Raw genomic sequence first — 11,271 nt, 5'->3', positions numbered from 1 at the left:
TATATATATATACAAAAAAGAATCTTTTTCAATGGGTATGATTGATATTTATTGAAAACATATAGATGAATCAGTATACAAAATTTGAGGAATATTGGAGGTGATTTGGACTGATTTGATATCGAAATTTGTGTTATAATCGAGTTCAAAAAATTCTTCTGCGACACATGTATTAAACATGTATCACACAGATATACATGTAATACACATTTGATACAAATATGATATATATGTGATACACAAATGATACACAAATGATACACAATATGATACACATGTTATTTTTTTTTATGTGCATCTTCGATTTCAAATTTTTAATTCAAACCATCTCAAAACTCCATCAAATCATCCCAAAACTGAGATTCAAGCTCCTTAAAATGTACCCAATCTATTATAATAATACTTGCTTAAAAAAAAAAGATGACCTTATTTGGCTACAAATAGCTAATTGGCTAATATTAATAATATTTGGCTAATATTAGAAATATTTTATGAATTGACCAACTTTTATAATAAGCTACTTATAATTGGACATAGCTGGTAATTCCCACAAATTAACATAAAATTACTTTACTATTTTATACCTACCTACAAACATAAGGGACCATTTTGTCATTCTCCTTGAGAATAACACCACGATTAATAAGTGATGTACATTTCTGACATTATAGAAACTTGAGGGGATAGTTTGCTATTACAGCAACAACTGAGGATGCTCTCTATCCATAGAAACCCTAGCCCCACCTTATAAATAAGGGCTTCTTCTCTGTTTAGATGAAAGCAGCTGCTAAAACTTGTTGCGAAGCAGTGGGATCAATATCCATTTGAAATAGATTTCTATTCTTATTCTTCTTTCTTTTTTTATTGTTTGGTTTTTCTTCTTATTATTTTTGGATATAGATTTTGAAAAAATGTGATTGTCTAAGTTAAAAATGCTTTTTTCGGTGTGTAATTAGAATGCCTCTTCTTTCAGCTACAAGGGCAGAGATCTGAGGATCGATTTCTTGTGGCTTTGTTCTGGGGGCATATATTTAATTTCAATTCGAGGGTTTCTTTTTAACCAGATTTTGTTTCCTTTCTTTTTCTGGGTTCCCTCGTCTTGGTATATTTCTCTCTTCCTTTTCTTTGATTTTTCTTCTTCTATATTTATCTAAGCGACCACTGTTAAATGCAAATTCTAAATAGGAAAAATAATTTAACAGCAGATACTAATAGTAATTGGTTTTCAATCAAATTGGTTTTAAATTAGTACTAATAGATTAGTAATTTAGTACTTTTCTACTATTTACACAAATAGAGTCAATAAAGTGAAAAAACACATTTGAGAAAACATAATATATATAAGTATGTCATGTGTTTGCGCATAGAGTTTTATCACTTAATTAATGTATATATTTAGGTTAGGTGTAAACATAGTCACACCTGGTATATACACAAACTAATAAAAGTATGACATGTGTTTGTACATTAATTTTTTTTATTTAATCATAGTTAATTAATAAATATTTTTAATCTATTATATTAGTTAACCATAGAAAATTAAAAATTAATTAATGTATTTTTTAAATATATTATAGTAATTAGTTACTATAATAAATTAAATTAATTTGATGTAAACATTGGATGTAGGTAAGTATTATTGGTAAATATTTGTTTGCAATTCATATTTACATTAAACTAATTTAATTTACCATAGTTAACTAGTGTAATAAATTAAAAATATATGTTACTTAACTATAATTAAGTAATCGGACATCAATGTGCAAACACAGGTCATATCTTTATTAGTTTGGTATATCCAGATGTTTACATCAAACTTATTTAATTTATTATGATTAATTTATATAAAAATTGAAAATATACATTACTTAATTATAATTAAGTAATAAAACTCTATGCGTGAATACATGTCATGTTTTTATTGCTTTAATATACACAATTCGAGTAAATTTTTACCTTACCAATTAATGTTTATTTATACTTGATGTTTGTACCAAACCAATTTAATTTACTAGTTCTTTGGATATAGAATATTTTATAGTCTTGTGGCCAAATACATAGTTCTCTGCTACACACTTACTGACAACAAAAATTATTTTACATACTTAACCCTTTAAAAGTATGTTTACGACATACTACTTTGATTAGTTGGCACTTGCGTTATACACAGAAAAGGGGCGAGTGAACTCAAAAAATTCCTCCTCAAATCAGTTCATTCAAATGTTTCTAAGCTCAAGGAATAAGTTCTTAACCAAATCCAAACAACAAACAATCCACGTAAAGTTTTACATCTCAGATTCACATCAACCACAACTTAGTAATTATTTTTGCATTTTGCTCATCAATGAAGTCTTTGAAATCAGCGGTTGATTTGAAAATTCAACCCAAACAATTATTATCCATTGATGTCCACTACTAATTCGAGTTAGAAATTGAATTTTATTTGTGTCTCGAACAATGGAACCAAAACCTCAAGTCTATTATTTAAATCAACAATTCTTTTTAAAAATGTGTGGTGTTGTTGGTGAGATTTGGGTGGATTAATGTTCAAATCACCATTAATGGCAACGGTTCGAAGGTTGAAGTCGAAATTACATTTGAATATGAAATTTTATGTTCTAATTCAAGTATAAACACTTGCACAAAGCAAAAGTTGATGTTTGGAATTAATTGAAATTGATTAGGGGTGTTTTGAATTAAAAAGAAGCAACTAAAAGAGAAGTTGAATCCTAGATAAACCTACAAAAACCTAAAAGGGAAGAAGATGAGGGTAGATTTGTAATTCTAAGTTTTTTTTAGGTTAAGGACATATGTCGCAACTCCATTGGTGCATGACATAGGCATATTGTGTGAAACTGGTTAACTTTAAAATTGGTGTGTCATAGACACACTTTTAAAATATTGATTGTGTAAAATAGTTTTTGTTTTTAGAATGTGTATAACAGAAATTTATTCTATAGTTCAAGGAGCAATCTATATATTTTGCCTAATCTTAATGAAGGCAAAGAAGACGTCATTTAGTGAAAGTAAGTTTGTATTAGTGACTTGTGAGATTAATTTGTTGATGGGAAGAACATTTAGTGGATTTGCTGATTGGTTCTATTTGGCACAAGACAGGAATAAAACATCGTGATCATAAGGTGAATTTTGCAAAGGCTAAAAACCATTTCGTAATTATGAGTGTTTATGGAAGTTATAATCAAGAGGGAGTTCATTTCTTAGTATATATTTGGCAGTTGCACAAAAGGGAAAAATAAAATAGAACAATTCAGTAATAATTAATATCTCGAACCTATAAGAACAATAGAGGATGAGGGATTGCTGATTTTCCATGGATTGTGGAGTTTCAAAGGTGGATGGATTCATTATTATCTTTTCTAGTTGATATATATAAATTATATGTGTTTACCCTTAAGATTTGTATAACAATTAAATTTATACGTGGTTTTAAGGATGTATGGACTAATTCAATACAAGTGATTAATAACGTTAGATGAGCAAATTAAAGATAGAATAAATAGCCAAACCAGTAGTAGTGAGCATACTGATTGTTCTGCCCTCGGTTTGGAGCAAAATATTTATGAAGAACTATGAGCAAAAATAAGAACTTTAATAACTTTTGGAAGCAGAGAAAACAAATGTATATCGACTTGGTCTGCGTGTTACCTAATCGCCCCTGAATAAAAATTATCTCCTTTATATAGTAGGAGAGTTCCACCCCTAGTACAATTCTAAGAACGGTAAAAATCTTCTTTTTCGTTAATCACTGATCTGCTGTCGATACCGGCCAAGATTCATGGCGTGATACCCGATCGGGCATGGATATCGGGACCCTTTGTTAATCGTGTGCAGACGTTTGGTAATGCTTTTCGAGGTCTTGGAGCTCGAACCGGATCCGGGGGCATGGTTTCGATGGCTCCGAGGGCAGGTGTTTTGTTCGGGCCTTGATACGAGAGGGTCCAGCTTTGATTTCGATTCCTTGTAGTTACGTCCTTGCTTCGTTTGACCCACCAGAAAATCGGGGTGCTCATTAGCCCCGATTTTACCTGTATACAGATAGTCTCCTCGTTCTGAGTAGGTTTGCCGAAACGATGAGAAATGATAGATGTTCTCCGATTCCTTTCTCCGTACGTTACAACCGAAACGATGAAGAAGTCGAAACGTCCCATCAGTCGCGTCGTTCTGACTTCGGACACGTGTCAACCATCGGCTAGTTGTCTCCGAATGCGAAGCGCCGCGTACTTCCTCTATAAAAGCTTCCATCCTCTGTTCTTTTTCCACTTTCCGATCAAACTTACAACTTCGAGTTTTCTCTATTACCAACTTTTCTCAAATCTTTATATCTTCATCCTTGATCTTCAAATTCTCATAGTTGTTATTTGGTTCTTACCCAAATTTTCTTCAAATCTCCATGCTCAGCTCTTCATCCTTCAAACTTCCATATTTTTTCTTTAAATTTTCAAATTTTTTAGATAGAAATGGCTAAAACATCTAAATAAGTTCCTCAACAGGCTGCCTCTTCTTCTTCCCAACCGACCGTCGATACCGAGGCGGTCACTCCCGAAATAGTTATCCTCGAGACGGCTGCTCCCGCAGTGGATGCCACCGGGTCGGCGGCCACCGAACCGGCCCCCCGAGCACCCCTTGAAAATGTTTATTCCCAGGGGCTGTTCAATTGCGAACGACTTCAAGGCCGAGAAGGCCTCGTCCAAACAAGACCAAGGTGAATGGGCATCGAGATATATATGCTCTATCACCGAAGATACTCTCCCCACTGTCCGAGAGAACTGTAAATAGGGAGATAAGGACGTGGTAGTCCCAAGGCCTGAAGACGATATCACTACCCATGTGAAGGGGTATTTAAGTGTTTACACTTAAACCTTCACGCAGGGCCCGGTGGACCCAGTCGTTTTAGATTTTTATAAGAGATCAAGTTGTTCCAGGGTCAAATCCACCCATCTCTTTGGAATATCGTGATCCTCCTTCGTTATTTTGTGGAGAAAATCGAGTCTCCTTAGTTCACCCTCGACCACCTGCTGCGTCTATATAGTCCCCGAGTTTTCCCAGGGGGACTGATCAAGCTTACTCGCCGGGACAGCAAGGCCCCTTTTTCGAGCATTGACGAGGATCGGGACCAAGGCTGGTAGGGATGCTTCGTTCGAGTGAAGACCGAAGATCTGATCCCTCCAGAGTTTATGCCGTTCCCCGAGAAGTGGAATGCATCTCGTAAGTGCAGCCTTTCCTCAAGTGTCAATTTTTCTTCATTTTCTTTCTCATCATTCTTATTTGTGGTTGTGCAGATGTTGCCTGTGTTCCGAATGCGGTCCCCCGGCTTAAGGAGTGGATCTAGGGCATTTGCAAGCAGATGTCAAACTTCGAGCGCTCATGGCGCAAGCTTTCGAAGGGTCGATAAGAGGCCCGTTCTCATGGTAAGGTTCTCCTTTGAATAGCTATTGCCGTGTTCTTAACTCACATCATACTGACCTTTCTTCTTTCTTTTGTAGGTTTGCCTAAGACCACCGAACTTAGGCCTTTGGAAGAGGACGAGGACGTGTCCTTGTCTGTTGATCTCTCCATTACGGGACAACCCAGGGCTACCACGGGGGAAAGAAGAAGAAGAAAAGAAAGGCTTCGGGCTCCCCGAGCTCTCCAAAGAAAAGAGTGGCTCATAAGCTCAAAAAGAGCTCCAGCTCTCAGGGGCCGGATTCTGATTCGCTTCTTCGGCTCAGGGATGAGTCCGAAGAAGACAATAATATTGTTGCCCATAGACCGACCCTCGCCGGGGAGCAGGTAACAGCCGAGGGGGCGGAACATGAGACCGACCTCCTTCCGACTCAAGAGGTCGAGATGGAGACGGGAGCTGAGACCCCCCAAGAAGCTGGTTCTGCACCGAAGGAAGCAACCGGTGTAATATGAATTGTGGGAACGACCTCTTACACAACCCTCTTACACCGATTCCATGCCCGAGGAGGCCCAAGAAGGAAAAGAGAAATCAAGTGAAGGAGTCCACGGTGCGGATGACCCCCTTCATTCCTTCTTCGACGGTGTGATTCGTCCACTTTGGAAGATTTTTCCAGGCTAGGCAACCTAGAAGTTCCGAAGAAGGCCGTATCTCGGAAGCTGGTGGACCGAGTTCGAGCCCAACGTTGGTTAATCAATTTTTCGCTCCGAGCGTGGACCCTGGTCGTAAGACAGAGGTTATTCTTACTGTCCCAGAGGATGCCCGGGTTCTATTTGCTCCCGTGGGTGTGGCCAGCTACCTCCGATGCCTGTTGACCGAAGAGGACCAGGCAAAAATGAACGAGGTGGATGTGCCTTATCTTTTCAATGAGGCGCAGAAGGCGCTGAATTGGATAAGGCATCATTACATCTTCATGCATTTTACTTAGGTTTTGATATCTCTCACGAGTTTCACTGTTTTGCAGGCCTCGGTACTTCACCACGAGAGATTCCTTCGGTACCGTGTCGACGTCAATTAGCTCGAGATCGTGCTTAAGGAGCAGGTTCAAAAGAAGGATACATACAAGCTCCTTAGCGAGCAACAAGACAGGGCCGTCATGGACCTTCAGGCCGAGCTAGATAGGGATTAGAGGGAAACTTTGACCCTGAGGAGGGAACATGCCGACCTGGTCGAAAAGGTAAAGGTATTTGAGGTTAGAAACGAGGAACTAGTCGTAGTGGCTAACGACAAAACCTCGCAGGTCCAACATAAGATCGACTAGATCGACCAACTCCTAATCGAGATGAACGAGGTCCAAGCCATGGCTGACGGGTGGAAGAGCAAAATGGATCTGCTGGCTTCCGAGAAGGAAACCGCCCAGGCAAAACTGGCATCGGTAGAGGTTCAACTTCGGGTGGCGAAGGAGAAAGCCGACAGGCGGTCCCAGCTGAATGACAATCTCCGAGCACAACTGAGCTCGGCTCTAGCAGATTGGGATGCCCTTGGTAGATAATACGAAAAAATAAAGTCCAAGTTGGACACAACCTCCGCCGATGCCGAAGAGATGGTGGCCCAGTACAAGGCCGATGTCGAAGAAGCCGAGGCCCACCTGAAGTCCAATGCCAAATATATGAGGCGGCTGTTTCGAAGGGAGACCCTTGAAGAGATCCACGCCCGAGGCTTTAACCTGTCAGCCGAGATCGAGGAAGCAAAAAAGCTTGAGGCCGAGGTGAAGAAACCTTTTGACCCTAAAGGTGCAGAAGGCTCCGAGGGTTCTAGCGACGTAACAGGCCCCGGTGAAGACCCGACATGAATGCCTTAGAACCTTTTTAGTTTTGTCTTGTGTATATTTTTTGTTTATTTTGAGGCCGTTTTTGTTAGGCCTTTGTAAATACATTCCGGAATATATAAAATTTCCCTTTCTGGCAATTTCGGGTCTCTACTTTTTTAGCATCTTTTCGTAATTTCTATTCTTGTAAATATTTCTAGCGTAGAATCAAATGTACTAATAAGTTGTTCGTTTTTCAGAGGTCCAAATAGAGCCTAACTTTGATGCAACTTTATTTGCTCAAGGCTTTGAAAACTCAAAGTGACCGGGAGTTTTTCCCAAGATGCTTAAGTGATTTTAGATGATGCTTTTGTCGAGGGTAACCTTTTAGCAAGTTTTGAATTTTTATGAAGGCCTCATGTTTTGATCACGAGCTTCGGACGTCTCCGAGCCATTTTTTAGGGTGGCCTTAACCTTTTGTGTTTAGGCACTACCTAATAGGTTTTTTGCCTCCGGGATTTGGTAGCTCGAGTTGCCCGAACTTTTTTCGGACGAGAGTCCCCGAGTAGGGGTAGCCCTTGGGCTCGATAGTCCCCGGATAGGGGTAGCCCTTGGGCTCAATAGTCCCCGAATAGGGATAGGACCTATGTTTTCAAGAGGCAAAAATGTGTGATAGAAAGCGTGCAAAAGCTTGTATCACGGCTAAGGTGGAGTATGTAGGCACGATTCACTTGACCATTTGGACTTTACAATAAATCCTAACCACCGAGCCTAAGCTATTCAAGTACAAAGTTTCCTTCTTTCCTTGGTAAGAACCTTAACCCGAGGGTGATGGCCCCCAGTATTCGAGTTCGATCTTGAGGGGGCTCGGATACTGTTGATGTGCCCATTGACTCTGAATTAAGACCGGCCTTTAAGTTAGCATGACTTACTATTACCTCGTTAAACCCATTTAGAAAAATCGGTTCAAGGAAAAAAGAGTGCAACGCGTGATTTAAGACTTAATAGTCATATTCTCCCTTGGCATTGCCTGCAAGTGTTAGTCCGTTTCATATATTATAAAAAATTAAATGAGATCGTACCTTAGAAGTAGTACCGCTCTAAGTGGGTCACGTTCCAGTTGTTCGGTAGCCGCAGACCATTTCCCACTTTGAGTTTGTATGAGCCTTTGTCGGTAACTTCGATGACTCGATATGGTCCTTCCCAATTCGTTCCCAACTTCCCCTCGTTCAGGTTTTGATTATGCAATATTACTTTTCTTAACACCAAGTCCCCGATCTTGAAGTGTCGGAGATTGGCTCTTCGGTTGTAAAATCTTTCTATCTGTTGTTTCTGGGCGGCCAACCGGACTAGGGCGGTCTCACGCCTTTCATCCAATAGTTCGAAGCTCGTGCTCATGGCCACACCATTCAATTCTTCGATCGCATATCGGGACTTGAGGCTCGGTTCCCCTACTTCGACCGGTATCAATGCTTCGGAATCGTAGACTAACAAAAATGGGGTGGCCCCGGTACTAGACTTCGAAGTTGTACGGTATGCCCATAAGACTTCGGGCAGAATTTCCTTCCATTTCCCTTTGGCATCGGTCAATCTCTTCTTTAGGTTTTGAAGTATGGTCTTGTTTGTTTATTCTGCCTGTCCGTTCCCACTAGGGTGATAAGGTGTTGATAAGATCTTCTTAATCTTGTGATCTTCGAAAAACTTGTTTACCTTGATGCCGATGAATTGCTTCCCATTATCACACATTATCTCGGCCGGTACCCTGAATCGGCATATTATGTGGTCCCAAATGAAGTCAATGACTTCTTTTTCCTAGACTTTCTCGAACGCTTGAGCATTGACCCATTTAGAAAAATAATCGATCATAAATAGTATGAATTGGTCCTTACCAGGTGCCGATGGTAGGGGACCAACGATGTCCATTCCCCACTTCATAAACGACCATGGGAATGTAGTAGCTCTCTGGGTTGATGGATCATCGGTGCGTGTTTCGGACAGCTGTCGCATCTTCGTACGAAGTCTTTCGCATCTTTCTCTATGTCGATCTAGTAATAGCCAACCCTGATTATCTTCCGACCCAAAGATTCCGCCCCCGAATGATTTCCGCAAGTGCCTTTATGAACTTCTCTTAAGACATATTTGGTATCTCTTGTCCCTAAGCAAATGGCGAGCGGGCCGTCGAATGTTCTTCTGAACAGAGTCCCTCGGAACAGGCTAAACCTGTCCGCCTTCGTGCGTTGATCTCTTGATTCTTTAGGATCCGAGGGCAACTTCCCAGTCTTCAAATAGTCTATATATTTGTTCCTCCAATCCCAAGTTAAACTTGTTGAGTTTATTTCGGCATGGCCTTCTTCTACCACCGATTTCATGAGTTGTACGACTGTTCCCGAACTGAATTTATCGTCATCAACTGATGATCCCAAGTTAGCCAGAGCATCGGCCTCGCTATTTTGATCTCGGGGCACGTGCTGCAGGGTCCATTCCTTGAATTGATACAGTGTTACCTGCAATTTGTCCAAATACCTTCACATTCGTTCCTCTTTTACTTCGAACGTTCCATCGACTTGATTTACCACAAGGAGGAAATCGCACTTAGCTTCGACCACCTCGGCCCCAAGGCTTTTAGCCAATTCAATACCTGCAATTATGGCCTCGTACTCGGCCTCATTGTTAGTCAATTTCACAGTTCTAATAGACTGTCCAACTACGTTTCCCGTAGGTGGCTTCAACACGATGCCGAGTCCAGACCCCTTTGCGTTCGAAGCACCATGCGTAAAGAGGGTCCAGATTCCCGAGAAAGTCCCCGAGGTTAACAACAATTCCTTTTCGACTTTGGGTATTAAGGCCTGTGTAAAGTCGTTCAGTGCCAAGATTTGTGATTTGATGGCGGTTCGAGATCTATATACGATATCGTACCCGCTTATTTCTATGGCCCATTTGGCCAACAACCCCAAAGCTCGAGTTTGTGTATAATGTTCCTTAGTGGGTAAATGGTTACGACACATATTGGGTGGCATTGAAAGTACGGTTTCAACTTTCTAGAAGCGCTTAGCAAAGTGAGCGCCAATTTTTCCAAGTGAGGATACCTTGTTTCGGCATCGCCTAGAGTTCTACTAACATAGTAAATAGGAAATTGCGTACCTTCCTCTTCTCGGACTAAGACTCCACTTACTGCAACCTTGGATACCGCCAAGTAAAGGTACAACTGCTCATCCGCTTTCGGAGTATGGAGCAGGGGTGGACACGAAAGGTACCGTTTAAGTTCTTCCAAAGCTTGTTGGCACTCCGGAGTCCAAGAAAAGTTATTCTTCTTCTTCAATAGCGAGAAGAACTGATGGCTCTTGTCTGAGGACCTCGATATGAACCGGTCTAGTGCGGCGATGTGACCGGTTAGCCTCTGAATGGCCTTGACATTGTCCACCACGGTGAGGTCTTCTATAACTTTGATTTTATCGGGATTGATCGATTGGACACCATGAACCCAAGGAATTTTCCAAATCCGACCTCGAATGCGCATTTTACGAGGTTCAGCTTCATATTGTATCTCTTCAATATGTCAAAAGTTTCCTGCAAATTTTTCAAATGGTCCTCTGCTCGTAGGGACTTAACTAACATGTCGTCTACATAAACTTCTATTGATTTTCTTATCTGTTCTTCGAACATCCGATTTACTAGGCATTGATAAGTGGCACCAGCGTTCTTTAGTCCGAACGGCATTACGTTATAACAATAGGTGCCGAATTTAGTGATAAAGGAAGTTTTTTCTTGATGCTTGGATATATCCAAATTTGGTTGTATTCAGAATAGGCGTTGAGAAAGCTGAGTATCTCGTGCCCAGCCATCGCATCGATTATGCGATCGATGTTAGGCAAAGGAAAAGAGTCCTTAGGGCATGCCTTGTTCAAGTCTTTATAAGCTACGAACATTCTTAATTTATTTCCCTTTTTAGGCACTACCACTACATTAGCTAACCAGTCTGGGTATTTAACTTCCCGAATGGAACCTATTTTAAGGAGTTTAGATACCTCGTCTTTGATGAAGGCACGCTTGACTTCGGACTGAG

This window comes from Nicotiana attenuata, unplaced genomic scaffold (assembly GCF_001879085.1).
Source record: "Nicotiana attenuata strain UT unplaced genomic scaffold, NIATTr2, whole genome shotgun sequence".
NCBI classification, from domain to species: Eukaryota; Viridiplantae; Streptophyta; class Magnoliopsida; order Solanales; family Solanaceae; genus Nicotiana; species Nicotiana attenuata.
This window is presented reverse-complemented; position numbering follows the sequence as displayed.